Raw genomic sequence first — 18,844 nt, forward strand, 5'->3', positions numbered from 1 at the left:
TGAAAACCACCAGGAGCTATCACTCCATACTTTTTAGGAAAGTTATCAGATTAAAGAAGCAAGTGTTTACGGGAGTATGGAGAAATCAGACATCCATACAGTATTGTGGGAAGCACAAAGTAGTATAGCCTAAATAAAAAAAGACAGTATGGACTTTCCTCAAAAAATTAAAAGAAGAGGCTGGAGTGATGGCTGACTGGTTACTTCTCAGCACCCACATTGTGTCTCATAACCATCTGTAACTCTCGTCCTAGGGGATCTGACACTCTCTTTTGGGTGTCTGAGGGTGCCAGTCACACACATGGTGCACAGATATACATGCAGGCAAAACACCTATATACATTAAAAACAATACAAATAATTAAATAATTAAAAGTGCTACTATCATATGATTCAGCAGTGCCAATTTTGGGTGTGTGTCCAAAATTACTGCTTTGACATCTCAAGGAGAGACCTGTAACTCAGATGCAATAATAATAATATTCCCCAGCACACCTGGCCTACCAATGACCTTATCTATTATTCCCTCCCTGTATGTGCTCCTGCAGATAAACAATCTCAACTTACTGACTTTTATGAGAGTCAACTCTTTACAATGACTCAAGTGGTCATGTGACAACCATGACTACTCAACACAACTTCTACGAGGACAAGACCTATCACTGTTATATCACTTCTATACCCACAGCACAAAACCAAGCATAAAGCACACAACCAGAAGTCTAATTTAAGGAGCTACTAATTTATATGGTAGAAAAATATTCAAAAGAGGATACTAACTTCCAATAAAGTGTTAAGTGCAAAACTGCAATCTGGCAGGGGGAGCAGGTGGAGAGACTGAGAGAGGGTAACCTAGAAATTCAGAGTGAAAGGGAGAAAGGAAAATACACACACCAGAATGTTAACAACTGTTAGAGCAGCTATCAGAATTAAAGGTCATTTTAATATCCTTCTTTGTCCCTTCTGCCTTTTCTACATTTTATACAATGCGTTTGTTTGACATGCTATCTCACTTATTTGCCACTCCAAACATATGGTGCTGATAACATTTAAAAGCTCCCAAGAGAATGGATTTAGAAATATCACCACATAGCCTTTGTGTTACAAAATATGCAAGTACATAGAATAAGTTTTGTTCCATTCTTTTTCTAAAATGTGAGTCCAGTGATTTTCAACACTCCCTTTGTGATAGCTAGAAAACATTACAGTTATTTTTAACAGTTTATAGTTTAGTAGAATTAAGTTTTGTGTGTATATGTGTGTTGTGTTTATGCATGTGTGTAGTGTCTGTAGTGTAAGCATGTGGCTGTGTGGGTACAAGCACTCTTTTATACACATATACAGAGATAAAAACAGGACCGGGGATGTCTTTCTTTCTCCTGCCTGCCTTATTGCCTTGACCCCTTGAGACGGGGTCTTTCACTGAACTGAAAACTATTTTAGCTAAGCTGGCTGCTTAGTGAGTTCCTAGGATCTGAAGCCATAGGTATTCATCACCATTTCCAGCATTTTATGTGGATACTGAGGATTTGAACTCATCTCATCATACTTAAAGAGTAAAGACTCTTATCCACTGAACCATCTCCCCAATCCCTTATCATAAGGTTTCACTCCAACATTATCATCACCTTGGTAACATGTGGTCATGTGTCTTTTCTAACTGCCCATGGACCTCCACTGGAACACAACACTAGCTTTCATCTGTATGTGTGTTGTTCCTTTTCCCCAACCCACACACCACTCAAGATCCAAAACTTTTGGGTATTTTCAAGTTTTATTAATTAAGTTTATTAGTAAAGTATTTTTACTACCTTATTGATCATATTTAATTATTTGCTTTACATCCTGACCACAGTTTTCCCTCCTTTCTCTCTTCTCATTCCCTTTCCCCTCCCCTCACTTCCCCACTGTTTCTGTTCAGAAAGAGGCAGACCTCCCATGAGTATCAACAAGCATGATATATCAAGGTGAGGTGGACCTAAGCTCTTCCGCTTGTAGTAAAGCTGGGCAAGGCAACTGGATACGAGGAGTAGATTTTCAAGAGTATGTCAAAGAATGTGGGACAGCCACAAGTAGACCAAGCAACATAGCTGTCACACACATGTTCAGGGCCTAGGCTGGTTCCATGTATGCTCCCTGGCTGTCCATCCAGATTCTGTGAGTTCCTATGAGTACAAGTTAGTTGCTTCTGTGAGTTGCTTTGTGATGTCCTTGACCACCCTGGTTTGTATAACCCTTCCTTCCGCTTTTTACTTTTTAATATTTGGGCATGTGAACTTGCGTTGAGCTTTAGAACCTACACTACACTGTTTAGAGTGAACAGAATCATGTGCACAGAAGTCATGTAGAACCTTCATAGTGAGATCACTGTTGCCTACAAATACATTTTCTGTTTGCATGCAAATGGATGGCACTAGAGGAAACCATCCTGAGTGAGGTAACCCAGACACAAAAAGACAAACATGGTATGTACTCACTTGTATATGGATTTTAGACATGGATCAGGGGAATGTCAGCCTACAATCCCAGTGCCAGTGAGTCTGGGTAACAGGGAGGTTCCTAAGAGAGATACATGATACCCCAGAGAAGTGGAATGAGGCAGGATCTCCTGAGCAGATTGGGAACATCGGGGAAGGGGAGAGGGAGCCAGGAGAAAGAGAGGGGGGTAAGAGGAGGGGAGAAGAAGGCATGGGGGAGCAGGAAGGTTGAGTTGAGGTAAGAAAATAGGAGAGCAGGATGATAGATACCATAATAGATTGAGTCATTATAGGCTTGAGGAGAGAGCTGACACTAGTGAGATCTCCAGAGATCTACAAGGATAACACCAACTGACAAACTAAGCAATAGTGGAGAGACTATATTAATAGCCCTTCCTTGATGATAAGGTTGATGACTACCTTATATGCCATCCTAGAACCTTCATCCAGTGACTGATGGAAGCAGAGACAGATACCCACAGCTAAACACTGAACTGAACTCCTGGAACCCAGTGACAGAGATGGAGGAGTGATGAGCAAAGGGTTCAAGACCATGATGGTGAAACCCACAAAGACAGCTTTGCTCTTGAATCCCAGACTGATGGCTGAGAGGCCAACAGGGGACTGATCCAGACTCCATGAATGTAGTCTCAGTGAGGAGGTCACAGAAATCACTGGGGCCTTGGGTAGTAGATCATTCATGGTTTATGAATGATCTTTGGGAGCCCATTCCAAACAGAGGGATGCTCTCTCAGCCTGGACACATGGGGAAGGGCCTAGGTCCTGCCCTGGATGAAATGACAGACTTTGGAGATCCCCCAAGGAGGGTCTCACCCTCCCTGGGAAATGATGAGAGGACTGGGTTGGGGGTTGGGGGAGCTGGTGGAGGGACAATGTAGGAGGGGTGGGAGAGGGAGCTGGGATTGACATGTGAAGCATTCATGTTTCTAATTTAAATAAAAACATATATTGAGAAAAAAATACATTTTCTGAACAAAGCATCTTGTTTATAGTAGATTCATGAAAAATCATCTGAGAGCTGGTGAGTATGAGAGAAAGATCTTAATTTTGGCAACAGCTTTGTTTTACTTGGTCTCAATGTTGATTAATGAGAGGCCTTGGTTACAAAGTGGAAAGAAAACTAACTGGTTATAGCTGTGATGCCCAAACTTGGCTACATATGAGTTATCTAGAAAACAAAACCCATTAAAAATGAAGGATTTTAGGATCCAATGGTGTCAAGGGTACCACAAAACCAAAACAAACAGCAAACACCACAGAACCAACTAATCTGGCCTTGTGAGACTCACAGAGACTGAACTTACAACGGGAGAGCCTGCATGGTATTGACCTAGGCCATCTGGACACATGTTACAGTTGTGTAACTTGGTCTTCTTGTGAGACTCCTAACACTGGGAGCAGAGGCTGTCTCTGACTGTGGGACCCATTCCTCTTACTGAATTGCCTCATCCAGACTTAAGAGAAAAAGAGGTACCTAGTCTCATTGCAACTTGATCTACTGCCACTGGCTGATATGCATGGGAGGCCCACCTATTTCTGAAGAGAAGCAATGGAGGAGTGGAGGAGTGTATAGGACAGTGGCATGGGGAGGTGTGAAGAGGCCAGAAAGCAGAAAGTTTGGGATGTAAAAACAACAAAAACATCAACATAAACAAACAAACAAATAAATAAACAAAGCATGTTAGTCTCTTAGTTCCACTGATGACTAATGTGGCCCTTTCCCTTCTGGTAGTCCCAGCAGATTGGAGGGTTTGGCTGGCACAGGGTTAGAATAAGGCAAAAGGAGGCAGAATGCAGAGAGGGAGTGAATTGTACATCGTGATGGTATTTCATAGAACAATCTTCATGCTGCAGCAGAAAAGCCTCCTTCTCTCTTTGGCAACTACCCTAGTGGGAGCTGGCCTGGCCCTCTGATCTCTGAGACAGAAATTCTATGAAACCTGTCAGGAGGGTGTGACCAGGCTTAGATCAACCTGGAGGCCAGGGAATCAGTGTGCAGGCAATTAGATGATGTGAGATGGAGAAGCTCATCAGATGAGTTCTATATGCATGAAATATCACAACCTTCCCAAGGATGGATAATTATCCAGAACTTTGAAAGTAAGATGGAAATAAATCAACGTCAGAAGTGTCATTTGGAACAAGTGTGGGCTAACACACAGAAATGGTCTTGTCCCAGCACTGACAAAATGTAAGCCAGGTGACTGCTTCTTGATTGTAATTGGAATTTTTACTGTTGTTTTCATGTCTTAGTTTGATTTTATTTTTGCATTTTGTATGGCAAATAATAAATAATGTGAAGACCACCAAAGTTAATTAAATAAAATCAAAGGCATAAAGAAAAAAGTGATTGGGACTTCTCAGCCACTAATTTTTAAAATATGATCTCACGGGGAGTTTTAATGTTGATAGAGAGAGGAATGTGATGAGCTACATTCTCATACTGAAGAATATATGAAGGCAGCTGATGTTATGTTTGTAAGAAGAGGTGCATAACCTTGAGTTTCAGAGCCAAAAAAGAGTGCTCTTTCTGATATTTACCTCTCAAGAATTTTCTGATACATTTCTTAACAGTTCTGTACCTCACTTTCCTCTTTAGCCCCTTTGTTTCAGACATCCCAGGTTTGGCTTGCAGTGTGTCTAATATCACAAGTGTGAGAACCTACAAATAGAAGACATCCAAGGTACAATCTGCTCGAAACAACTTGCTCAAGGCATTTGGTGGATAAAAACCAACTATGTGCAAGCTGTGGGGAAGAAAGTGGGAGGAAGTACATTGACCATCTCAAAGACTGGTTTTCTAAACCCAGCAATCAAGTTATACACCTAACCCCTAGAAGGAGACACACGTACACAGATGGAGAAGCACTACCCATGGGAGAGCTTAGCCCTGCTTTGTAGCGTATGGGATATGGGTGGCTTCAGGGAAAAAGGACATGAAGATATCAATCAGAAAAGTTTGAGAAAGAGGAAATTAGCCTAGAAAAATCTTCTTAGCATTACCAGATGGGACTCAGATTGGCTGCTTCATAATTTCTTTTTTTAAATTATTTTTTAATTATTTTAATTTTAAATAGCTTGTTTTACATGTCAATCCCAGTTCCCTCTCCCTCCCCTTCTCCCACACCCCCCATCCCCCCCAGCCTCCCACCCTATCGCCAATTCCTTCCACATAGGGGATATCTAGAGTCCGTCATTTCACTCAGGGCAGGGTCCAGGCACTCCCCTAAGAGTCCAGGCTGAGAGAGCATCCCTCTTTGTATTATGGACACGCGATGTCTGTTTGGTATGCCAAGGATAAACACTGATCCACTGCCCAGGGCCCCATAGGTTGCCCAGGCCTCCTCACTGACTCTCACACTCAGAGGGTCTGGATCAGTCCCATGCTGGCCTCCCAGCTGTCGGTCTGGGGTCCAAGAGCTCCCCCCTGTTCGGATCAGCTGTCTCTGCTGGTTTTGCCAGCCCATTCTTTGCCAATTTGCTCACTGCTCCTCTGTCTCTGTTACTGGGTTCCTTGGGTTCAGTTCAGTGTTTCACTGTGGGTGTTTGTCTCTGCTTCCATCAGTCACTGGATGAAGGCTCCAGGATGGTTATAAACATCAAGTTCATTATCAGGAATGGGCATTCGAGGTGGTCTCTCCACTATTGCTTAGCTTGCCAGCTGGTGTCATCCCTTTAGATCACTAGAGGTCACACTAGTGTCTGATCTGTCTTCTAACCTATGATTCTCTCTTCCCCTATCCTAGCCCCCACTCAACCTTCCTGTTCCCCCATGACCTACTCTCTCTTCCTCTTCTCCCCCTCTCTTCTTCCCAGCTCCTACTCCCCCCACCCCTTGCCGTGTTCCCTATCTGTTCAGAAGATCTTGCCTCATTCCTCTTCTCTGGGGTACCATGCATATCCCTTAGGTTCTTTCCTGTTTCCCAGACTCTTCTGGGTATATCTCATGGGTGGAGCATTTGACTGCTTTATGATTTCTAATGTTGAACCTGTAAGCTGAGAAGCAAGTCACAGTGTGGGAACTCCTTAGCTACGGATCTTTGAGTTGATAAGTGGACACCACTGTAGCTGTCTGAGCAATAGAAAGCTGACACATCCACTAGGAATGACCTCTGTTAGGTCCTCTCAAACTCCCCCACCTCAACAGTTCCATGTACAAGAGACCCCTCATGTATTATATGCATCATAGGGGCATGTGGTTGACTTTGGTGTTTTAATATATGAACTATGGGTAAGTAGGTGGAGGGGAGGTAGAGACTGATAATGAGTTATGTGTGCTTTCAAGTTTCTTTAGGGGAGTGTGGTGTGCTGGTAGTTGTTAGTGACCCGATGCAGCAGTGGCAAATGTAGATGTAACCTCTCTATATGTGGGGTGATGCTGGTGATGGAAGAGATCTCTTTGTGGTAGAGGGATTGTGGTGTAATATAAACGTGGATACTGCCCAATGGTCCTCTCTCTCTCTCTCTCTCTCTCCCCCTCTCCCTCTCCCTCTCTCCCTCCCTCCCTCCCTCTCTGTCTCCTCATTCTTTTACAATTTCTTTTTTCCATTAATATTCTCTAGTTTTATCATATATATATATATATATATATATATATATATATATATATATGATTTCTTGTTTATTCTTGCCCTTCTGGAGCACAGCCTCCTATATTACTCTTCTGGTGTACTAGAAATCTTAGAACGGTACAAGGCACAATAGTAAATAAAGTGGTACAAGGATGAGAGCCTGGAGCTTCTGTGCACATGAGCGTGTATAAGATCCAATGGGGAATTTGGAATGACAGTACAATTGAGACTGGTGGGCCACTGTGGAGCTGGATGACACTGGGTAGAGGCATTATCTTTTAAACGTGTTATCAACCATGTGTAAATGAAAATATGTTAAAAGTGTGGCTTTGTGTCTTAGTAGTATGTGATTGGTGGTGAGAAAGGATATAAGGAGAAGGAAGGATATATCTGTGTTTGAGTGTATGGCATTTGCTTTTAGCAATCTCTCATAGCTCACTGGGGTGCACATGATCAGATTCTGACAATTTTAGTTTCTTTTCTATTGCTGTTAGGAGACACCATGATCAAGGCATCTTAGCAAAAGGAAAGCATTTACTTGGGGGCTTGTTTACATTTTCAGATGATGAGTCCATGAGCATCATAGCAGGAGGTGTGACAAGAGGCACTGTAGCAGTAGCTGAGAGCCTCTATCTTACCCATAGCCAGGAGGCAGAAAGAGAGCAAGACTGGGCCTGGTGGGGGGTTTTGAAACCTCAAAGTCTGCCTCAAGTGACACACCTTCTCTGATAAGGCCACAGCTCCTATCCTTCCGCCAAAGTTCACCAACTAGAGACAAGGCATGGAAATATGAGCCTGTGGGATGGGGGCATTCTCATTCAAACTACCACACTGACTGTCCTGGGTTATAGGGACCTGAAGCCATTTTGCATTACCAATAAGGGATTGTGTCTTTGCTGCCTGGTCTCAGAAGCCAAAATTGTCCAATATGGAAAGGGTAGAGTTTATGGAGGATAGAATTCTGTCTTCTTAAGTGGCTTATCAAATGATAAGCAAATTTTTCTTGGGAGCTTATGAAATGAGGTTATAAAGCATGACAGCCTGAAGTCTAAATCCAGGTGATCTATTTGTCTGGGGAAAGGAAAGTTTCTTGCAATCTATGGCTTTAACCCTCAGGTACTCAAAACACTTTTAAAGTAAATTACACTCAGAAAACTTTCCTGTCCTTGCAAATTGAGATCCTTATTTCTCCAGTGAGGAAGGCTTGTTTTCTTAGTAATTGTTTCTAAACAATTATCCTTTGACTTGTCTTTCAAGTTTAGCTGATAATAGATTTGAATACCTGCTAAGTCTCTGGACAAACTCTAGAGTCAGAGAAGTTTCTGGCAGCTTCCTCCTTATTTGAATGTATATAAGAGAGTGTGGAGTAAAGATAGAATTTATGACCTGAAGGAGCAGTGGCAAAAGTAGACATATCTCTGTGTATGCAGTGGGGGTATTTTCAGAAGAGAGGATCATGGTGTAATGTCATCATCTCTTATCATGAGTTCTGTTTATTTTGCTTTTTACAGATTATACTGTTGGCAATGTAAGCTGCCAAGTTTGTCATCCATCCCCCTCCCCATGTCTCTAAGGTAGCCAGAGGGTGGTTAATGCATTGTAAGAACTATGTGTTTCAAACTGTTAAGAATGCTGAGATGGCTGCCAGCTAATGTACAAAAGCAACCTTTCCTAGCAAGGTTAAATTAGGCAGTTCCACTTATAATTTACTAAGTTTGAACACTAGAAGATACCTGCCTTGCCTCCTGTTTTCAAGTTACATAAGGTGCTGTATATAAAGTATCATCCTAACCCTGAATGTGGTAATGTGGTGCTGAAGAGAAATAAAGATAAAGCATTTCCTATTCAATGAACAGAACCCTGAAGGAGCATTGACCAAAAGACAACATTGAGCCAGGACTATTACCAATATCACCATAACCATCATCCTCTTACTTATCCAGAGCTACACAGTAATAGCAAAATAGAATTATCTGGCACTTTACTTCTGATCTTACATCCACAACAAGGGAAAAAATTCAAAGAACAGACTATCTAGATTCTCTCCTCTCCTCTCTTCTCTTCTCCTTTCCTCCCCGCTCTTCTCCTCTCCTCTCCTTTCCTCTCCCCAAGGTCACACAGCACCTATGTTTATATTTCATTCATGCCTAAGCTCTTCTAATGACTATTTAGAGTACACCAGGTCCAGGTTTATTTTGTTGCAGATATTATCTCTGGTTTGAGTTTATTGAGACAATTTATCCCAGAGATAATAGCAGCAAAGCCTATGTTTGGTGAAGGGGGATCTCCAAAGAGTAGAAAATCCATGGTGTTAGAACTTAAATATGGAGGGCAATGCAGTTTCTGAAGAACACAGATAACAATTATAATGCAGGGACAAAATCTCCCTCACTATGCTTTCTGGCTTAGACTTGGTATGTGTTGTAACTTTGTACCTTTGCTTACTTATTGTTAGAGGTGTCTCCTTCTTCCTGTACTCATCAAATCTCTGCCTGACCTTCATGGATGAGATCTAATGTCTAATGTGTCAGGGAGTCCTAGACCCCTTATTCCTTGAACTCCTTAAGTAACTTCTAGGCCACTGTACTCTACATTATCTTTCCAGGGAAGGTAGTTTTCACTAAGCAAGAAACCTACAAGAAAGGTGGTCTAGTTCTTCTCTTTTGGAACCCTAATCTGGTAAAGATGGGCTGTCTGGAGGCCCCAATCTGAGACTCTTACAAGCCTTGATTAGAAGCAGACTGTGAAGGTCTTGGTGCTCACCAAATGTGTGCCTATTAGAGTCACGTAAATATGCCAACACATAAATTTATCTGTAAAACTGGAATGAAGATATAGGTTTGTTGTCAATATTGAATAAGTGTTGTAGTGACCAGTCCCCATTTTAGCAGCTATGACAGGCTAACGTGCTTGCATGACCTTACCGCTCCTGTCCTGGACACTAGGAGGTCAGATGCCCTCCTGGTGGCAAGAAGCTAGCTGGCAGGGCTGTGCTTTATGGCTCTGGGTGTGCTTTACAGACAGTGCACAACAGTAACTTAAAGAGCATAGCAACCACCCAGGGAGGGCCTATGGGCCATAGCAACCAGTTGACCAATCAACACAGGGCAGGTCACCCAAACCTGGAAGGGCACCAATCCTGAGACTGTTTCATACCCCTAGACACTCCCTTTATGCTGCCCTTTAAGGTCCCTGCCTCAAGGTTGCTTGGGGTCTTTCTCCAACCATTCACCATAGAGGTGGGATGAAGGGCCAGAGCTAAAGGGTTAGCTCGTTAAACATCTACAATAAACGACTCTTTGCTTTTGCATCAAAATGGGCTTCTTGGTGATTTTGGGGTTCAGAATTTGGGCACAACAGTGTGTGTGTGTGTGTGTGTGTGTGTGTGTGTGTGTGTGCGTAATACCATTGGAACAATGCCTGAAAAATGGACAGCACTGGAGTTCACCTCCTGATACAATTTTGCATCCTCTGTAATGTTTCATAGATCAAGAGGCAGAAACCAGAGACACAACAAATCAGAGGCTGTGAACCTAGAACTAGAATTGAATGGTTCAATATATACCCCAGAACTTTCTTGGTAGCATTACACCTGTCTTGACCTTGTCAGCTCAAACTTTATCTAACAACCCCATCATTTGTCAGGTGTCTGATGAACCACTGAAGGCCCCAGGCTGGGTGGTTATGGAAAGAGAACACTGGTTCTGGTGTGGCTTACGTTTTCCTCCCATGTAACTGCTAATTCATCTTATAGGGAGTGCATTGCCTATGGGCTGGAAGAAAGTGGAGCTCAGATGATGTAAAATTAATACTCTTGAATTGAGCTTAAAATCCCCACCTTTTTCTCTCTTCATCTTATATTACAACCTGGGGGGTGAATTGGCTTTTGCCAGCTTAAGAAGCAAATCTGTTTAAAAGCCATTAGTTTTTTAATTGCAGAGATTGCACGCCTCCTGCTTGGCTGCAGGCTTATACTTAAGACAAGCTACCTGAGATCCCATGTGCCAGGCATCCAGCCATGTTATCCCAGTGCCTCACAGAGCAGAGCTGACTTACTGTGCCCCCTGTTCCTACAGTTGTTCCTTCCTTAACATTAAGTTCTAATCTGGGATCACATAACTGGACAGCATGGAAGGCAAGAGTGATCTTTGATCTGTGCTCTCTTCTACCACAAACTTACTATGTGATTGTAGGCTGTAGTGTCCTTATGGTAGGCAATTATCATTGTCTAAACAATTCTGATATACCAGAGGTATCCAATTTCACCTAGCAACATAGAACAGAAACTATATTATCTATTACATTCTAAGAAGCAGGCAGTGGGACAGCAACTGTCCTCTAGATGATGATGCCTTATTCCAGGCTGCTGCATCTGGGACTCCTCTATTGCAACACATGCTTTCTGTGATGCTTTGTGGCAGGGGAAGAATGGCCGGGTCATGGAGCTCTTGTATTGGGAATTGACACACATCACTTTCATTTAGGCTTTATTCTACAAAGTACAGTCACTATGTAAAGGTAGCAGACGAGAGCAATTGTTCCTGCATGTTGTATAGTAGACACAAGCTGAAAATTGATAAACTTAACTGCTGGGTGCAGTGACCTCATAGGGATACTTGGGGGAACCTTATATCTTTACCTGATTCCACAAATGATAGTTAAGAAGAAGAGTCTGGGGTGGCGCATGCCTTTAATCCCAGCACTTGGGAGGCAGAGGCAGGCAGATCTCTGTGAGTTCGAGGCCAGGCTGGACTGACAGCCTCCAAAACAATACAGAGAAACCCTGTCTCATAAGACCAAAGAAGAAGAAGAAGAACAAGAAGAAGAAGGAGTCCAAGCCCCAGAAGTAAGTCTTGGTTGTGATAAAAATTATTAACTCATTGGTGAGTGTTTTTATTCATTCTAAAAATACTAACCATAGCCAGAGGCTCTCCTTGTCCATAACCCTTCTATATCTCTTCCCTTTCATGAGCTTTCAGACCTAACTGTACACCCAGTCTTTTTTATCTCCATGAGCATTCATTATGAAATATTTCTTATGACCTGTGTCCCAGTGAGGCTTGAGGCCAACGTTATGATTTTCTGAAGGATAATTTAATGTTGTAGACCAATGGAAGTATAAAGTATAAATTGCATGTTAGTGTATTTTTCTCATAACCTTGTCTTTTTCCTTTTATCATAAAAGTGTGCATTTTAATAAGAATTTTTCCACTCTTGGTTACAAATTCTGTCGGTTTTGGTATATTATATTGATTAAGAACATATTCTTTCTTAATCTCGATTTCCTGCATAGACAGTAGGTAGAAGCGCATTGTCAGTGATGAGATGGGAGGACAGCTAAAAGTGACCACTGATCATCGTTGGAGTCGTTTCTTCCTGACAATGTCCCTTCATCATTCTTTGTATCCTCTTTGCTCCACTTTCCTTTGTACTTGAAGGTCACACTTTCATGTCCCAAATAATCTAGCGTATTGTCTCCTTATTTCGCGTGTATTTCATGTTAACATGAAAATAGTGGTTTTCATTATAATACTGTAACACATGCATGCGATGTACTTTGCTAATATTTGCTCTCTGTTACCTGCTCTTATATGTCCCTCTTCCCGTCCTACTGCTCCCTCCATTCGCCAAAGTAGTCCATATCCACCTTTCCATAATGAGTAAGTAGGTACATACACACATGTGTACACATAGACACATGTACATACAAAACAAGAAATTATACATGAAATATATATTACACATATGAAAAAATGTGATATTTGTATTTCTGAATTACTTAAATTTTTTATTTTTAGAAATACTCTTATTTACATATCCACGCCCCCATTCCCTCACCTTCCCATTCTCCCATGCTTCCCACTGACCCCCCCCAACCCACACACCACTCCAGGGATAGTGAGACAGTCCACAGGGCATCATCAAAGTCCATCACATCATTTGGGGGAGGGCCCAGGCCCTCCTTTCCATATCTGTGCTGCAATAGTATCTCTTCATAGGGAAAGGGCTCCCAAAATCCATTTGTGACCTAGGAATAAACCCTGGCTCCACTGTTAGAGGTTCCATAGACTGCCTTGGCCTCACAGCTGGTACCCACATTCAGAGGGCTTAGTTTGGTCCAATGCTTGTTCCGCTGCTTTACGACTAGTGTCTGCATGCTCTCATTAGGTCAGGTCAACTGTTCCTGCTGGTTTCTCCAGTTTCATCTCAGTTCATTTGGTCATCTCTCCTCCCTCTCTGCAACTGGATTCCTGGAGTATGGTTCAGTGCTCAGTCTGAGGGTGCCTGTTTCTGCTTTGATTAGCTACTGGATCAAGGCTCTAGGAAAGGTAACCAAGGTAGTTATCAATCTCATTATAAGGGAAAGGAACAAAGACAGCCTCTCCACAACTGAGTAGATTCTTAGTTGGAGTCATCCCTGTGAATCCCCTACCATTTCCTCTGTGCCAGACCTCTCTTCAAACCTGCACTGGTTCCTGCTATCAAGGCATCTCCTTTCTTGCCCTCCTCTATTCCTCCCTCGTCTCAGTTCTCCTATTCTCCTCCCCCACTTCTCCCCTTCTCTTCTTTCCATCTCCCTCCTCTTCCCCACCCTGTCATCCCAATTTGCTCAGGGGTTCTTGTCCCCCTTCCCTTCTTCAGGGGACCATGAGTTTTTCTCTTGGGGTCCTCCTTCTTTTCTAGCTCTTCTGGTGGTGTGGATTGTAGGCTGGTAATCTTTTTCTCTGTGCCTAAAAACTATATATGACTGAGTACATATCATATTTGTCTTTTTGCGACTGGGTTACCTCACTCAGGATGGTTTCATCTAGTTCCATCCATTACCTGTGAATTTTAAAATTCCATTGTTTTTTTTTCCACTGAGTAATACTCCATTGTGTAGATGTACCACATTTTCTCTATCCACTCTTCAGTTGAAGGGCATCTAGGTTCTAGCTATTACAAACAATGCTGCTATGAACATATGTCCTAGTTGTCTGAATGTGCTAAAATTTGAGCAGGAAGGCTGTGGCAGTTCTTTCCTATCATCTGTGTAAGCGGTTCACCAATAAAACACCCATTTGTCATTTATCTTGGGTCTAGTGAACTCATGAATGCCTTGCCTCCACTCTCCAACAGAACAAATGAGGTTTATTTAAGGTTAAATCTGACACTTCTTTTCTGCTCATTTGGGAACTGGGGAATCTGATTTGAAGGGAACATAGCTCAGGCTTCCAATGGTTCAAAGTCAAATGGAAGACATTGAACATCCTCATTGAACTGGTCCCCTTTCTGTCCTTCACTCTTCCCCAGTGACTCTGCACCTGCAATTATTTTCACCTAGAATAATTTCTCTTCTGTTTATTGAATAGATTATCTCTCTTTTTTTTACTATGTCACTTCGCAAGTCATTATATCCCAGATTCCCCATTAGAATGATGATGTTAATTTGCATGACAGTTCTTTTGATTGATCTTGTATTTTGTAATTTGTGTTTTTGTTTTCCAACTGTTCTAACTTTCTCCTTGAGAGCAAAGATCTTGTCTGTCTTCTTAGCTTCAGTATATATTCCTGTAAGCCAAAATAGTGCTAACATCTCAAGCAGTGTTTACCGAATGAATTAGAGAACTGCCATTTACAGATCACATTGGTTCATGAGCATAAAAAGTTTCTTTTTTCCAGTAAGGAAAATATACCATACACCCTATACAGTGAGCATGCAGCTTAATTCTTATACATCTGGTCTCTTAGCCTGTTCTGGGGGTCAGTTCTTATTTGTCTGACCTTGGAGAAACTCTCATACAGGTTACCAAGGCTATTTATGTTCCTCTCATTGTCAAGAAGAATTTCATTTTGCCAGTTAAATTGTTTGACCCAATTTAACATTTTGGGTTGAGTCATGAGAAATTGCTAGTATTTGATAACTTCACTATGTATAAAAGAGTTTTATATAGTTAAAGTAATGATACAGTATATCTAAATATAATTTAATTCAAGTTTGTTCTCCTCTCTGAGCTTGGAAGATGTCGTCAGTGGGACAAAGACAGTCCACTTCTGTTCACTCTGTTTGTCATCTTCTGCTCAGCAGACAATTTGTTGCTTCTCTCACCTCAGAGTCAATCTAACCAAAGAGGAAACCAGAGGAAGGAAATATAGCTTTTTGTGTCTGAGCTTATTAGATGAGGATTCTGGAGACAACTTGACTGCCAGTTAGATGACTATAATCAGCATGGCCTTTGAGAAAGACAGATTGCAATAACAATATGTAATCACTACAGTCAAAGTGACGTTCAAAGTCAGCTTTCATATAGGAAAAAGTTACTAAAAATAGATCAACAAACCAACAAACCACTCACAGGATCAGATAAGTTGCTGATGGAGCTTGACAGAGTTCAAACCTTATGTATGTTTTAAAGATGATACTGAATGGAGTCTAACACCCATTACCTGTGAGGAGAAATAAAAGGAACAATGTAAATTTCTACAGTAATTGACTTTACCATCAAACATTTAGGAACTTATATCACAGGTTTGGACTTTAAAAAGTCCTGGGATCATATATTTGCTTCATTTATTACACAGTGGATGTCATTTACCAATTGTCCTTATGTGTAATGCTAATTTATAGGATTTCTATGAACATTAAGCAGGGAAAGGCAAAAATTTCAACACCTAACATATAGTAAATATTTAGTATTACCAGTTACTGAGCAAATAGTTATCATTACCAATATAGAAATTGTCAACCCAGGAGTCAAGTTATTTTGTACTGTTTTGACTATTTATCACCTATGTGGATTTGACCAAAACATAAAACCTATATAATCCAATTATTAACTTGTGGTGTATCATATTTGTCTGGGATATCTAAATACATATTTATATATTCCAGATAGATAACAGACCAAAAAAAAAGATTCTGTCCAAGACAATCTTGGTTAACTAATGAGTTCCCTGTGGTTAATTCTCAAAGCATGAGTGACCCAAAGACAACAGCATTACCAAAACTTCCTCATATATATATGGAGGTCATCAGTCAAAGTGAGAGGTAATCCTTAATGTTACAGCCAAAGCTTGCAATTGAAAAGAGGCTGTTCATGAATAATAATAGCATGTCTCATGTCAATGAAAAAAAAGAAGCTGTATCAGCTCCATCCTAACCTAGTCGATTAACATGGCAGTGTTGTCCACATGGTGTTGGTATTAGAGTCATGAAGGATACAAAAGTAAAGAGGTTGTAGATTCCTTCTCCACAGTTTCACAGAGCTACTGAGACCTGCAATGTGTAGCAGGGACCTATGTGAAGGTCCTAAAAGACTATTTTGTGAAACTGTAGAAGAAAAACCTAGACTGCATTGGAGATCTTAGATGTTGAAGACAGCAGAGATGTGAGATTCTGGCAAGTAAAGCTGCATAAAGGGAGTGGAACCAACCCAAGAGATAGAAATAGATAGGTAGTAGATGATAGATAGATAGATAGATAATAGATGATGATGACAGATGATAGATAGACAGATGATTGATAGATAGATAGATAGATAGATAGATAGATAGATAGATAGATAGATAGATTGAACACAGTAAAACTGGAGGGACAGAGCTGTCTAAATACATTAACACTGGATATGAAACTATATGTTCCATCATCTGTCCTATTGTGTCTCTGTTTTACTTTGGTCTAGTATTTTCTACACATTCTCCTGCAGCACTCTTTTGCAAATGAAAATGTATAGCCAGTTCCATTTTATATTAGCAGTGTGTAATTTGTTTTTTTTGTGTAATTTGTTTTTTGATGTAATAGGAGCTTACAGTTAAGAGATTGCCTTGAGTAATAGACAATAGTCTGAACTTTTAAGCATTGTTGAAACTGTGAAAGACTATGAAGACTTTTAAAATTGTACTAAATGCATTTTGCTTTATGACACACTATGAGCCTATGAGTATAGTGACATACATGTTATGATTTATTAAAGCTTTCCTGAGGATTTAGAAGGCAAAGTCAGACACGAGCCATCGAACCCAGGCACATACTTTTAATCCCAGCATGCAGAAGCTAGGAGGTAGTGGTATACATCTTTAATCCTAGAACTCAGGATTAAGAGGTAGATGGGTCTCTGAGTTCAAGGCCACACAAGACTGATCCAGTCCTAAATAGAAACAGCTCATACAAAGACTCAGTACCTGGGTCACATGCCTTTAATCCCAGTATTAGGATTGTTTATAAGACAAGAGAAATGTTTCAATTTGAGGATAGGAAGGCGCAGTATCAAGCATCTATTAAAGTCTCTGGATTCTCTAGCCATGCTGAGGAGGGGCTTCAGTTTGAGGTTTGGTGGAACCAGTATCAACCCTTGTAGTGTGAGGTAAAGGTGAGAGCTAGTAGCTGTCTATTTTGCTTTTCTGTTCTTCAGCTTAAAGTTTGAACCCCAATATCACTCCTTCATCCATAAATTTCTTTGGTTGTGGTATTTTAATCAAATGTTAGAAAAGTAGCTAATAATGGCTGGAGCGAGTCCTCAGTGATGAAGAGCATTTGCTGTTCTTCCAGAAGTCTTAGGTTGACTTCCCAGCACTGATATGCTCACAACCATCTGTTATCCCCAGACCCAGTGAATCAGACCCTTTTCTGGCCTCCTGGGGCACAATACACATGTAGTATACAGATACACATCCAGACAAAACACTCATACACATAAAATAATAAAATAACATTATTTATTTAAAGAAAAGTAACTAATATACTAAGCATGCTTGCCTCCTGGAAACAAAGAAAATGTTTTTTTCCATTGACCACAAGAAAGAAATGGGCATACTATCACCTCAGTTGGCATAGAGATATAATTGAACCAGCAAGCATAGTAAGTATGGTGTTTTATAAGTGGTTCATGTTGCTTCTTTTTGTAAGTTGGATATTTTCTATTGCAAGTTTCCTATTATATTTAGTTAATTTGCTTGTTGCTAATGAGAGATACACTCTCACCCTAAACTCTTGGGGGAGGGTCTAGGCCCTGCCCTGGATGAAATGACAGACTCTGGATACCCCCATGGAGGGCCTCACCCTCCCTGGGGAAATAAGGGGATATTGGGGGGGGTTGGGGGGCACAGGAGGAGGGGAGGGAAACGGAGAGGGACTTGGAATTGACATGTGAAGCAACCTTGTTTCTAATTTAAATTTAAATAAATAAATAAATAAAAATTTTGCTTGCTGCTATGATAACACATGTGACAGAGGCAGCTTAAGGCAGGAAGGGTTTGTTTTGGCTCACAGTTTGAATGCACAATCCACCCTGGCAGACAAGTCATGGTGGTAGGAGATTGAGACCACCCATTTTACCCACAGTCAGGAAGCAGAGAGACATAAATGATGGTGGCTCTGCTCAGGCTTTTCTTTGTATTCATCCCTGTAACCTAGCCTGTGGAATGATGCTCGTAAATTCAGAGCAGATCTTCTCTCCTCATCTGAACCCTTTGAACACACCTTCAAAGACACAACCAGAGGTGTGTTTCCATAGTGATTATAAATACATTCCAATGAAAATTAATATTAACCCTCACACCTGCCTTGTTATTTCTTTGCATGTACTCTTCTTCTAAGAATGACAGAAAGAAATGTGGCTAGTGGGACACAGGGTTTGGATAGTCTTGAGTTCACTTGCATCACACAGTAACCATTAATCAAGTCCCTACGTGCTACAGCTTTCTCAAAGATATGATGACATAGCAGTGAACACGTGAAAAGTGGCACATCTCTGAAATTTAAGGTCAAATGAAGGAGGTCAACTTTAAACAAGAGAG

This window comes from Mesocricetus auratus, unplaced genomic scaffold (genome assembly GCF_017639785.1).
Source record: "Mesocricetus auratus isolate SY011 unplaced genomic scaffold, BCM_Maur_2.0 Super-Scaffold_100041, whole genome shotgun sequence".
In the NCBI taxonomy this organism is placed as follows: domain Eukaryota; kingdom Metazoa; phylum Chordata; class Mammalia; order Rodentia; family Cricetidae; genus Mesocricetus; species Mesocricetus auratus.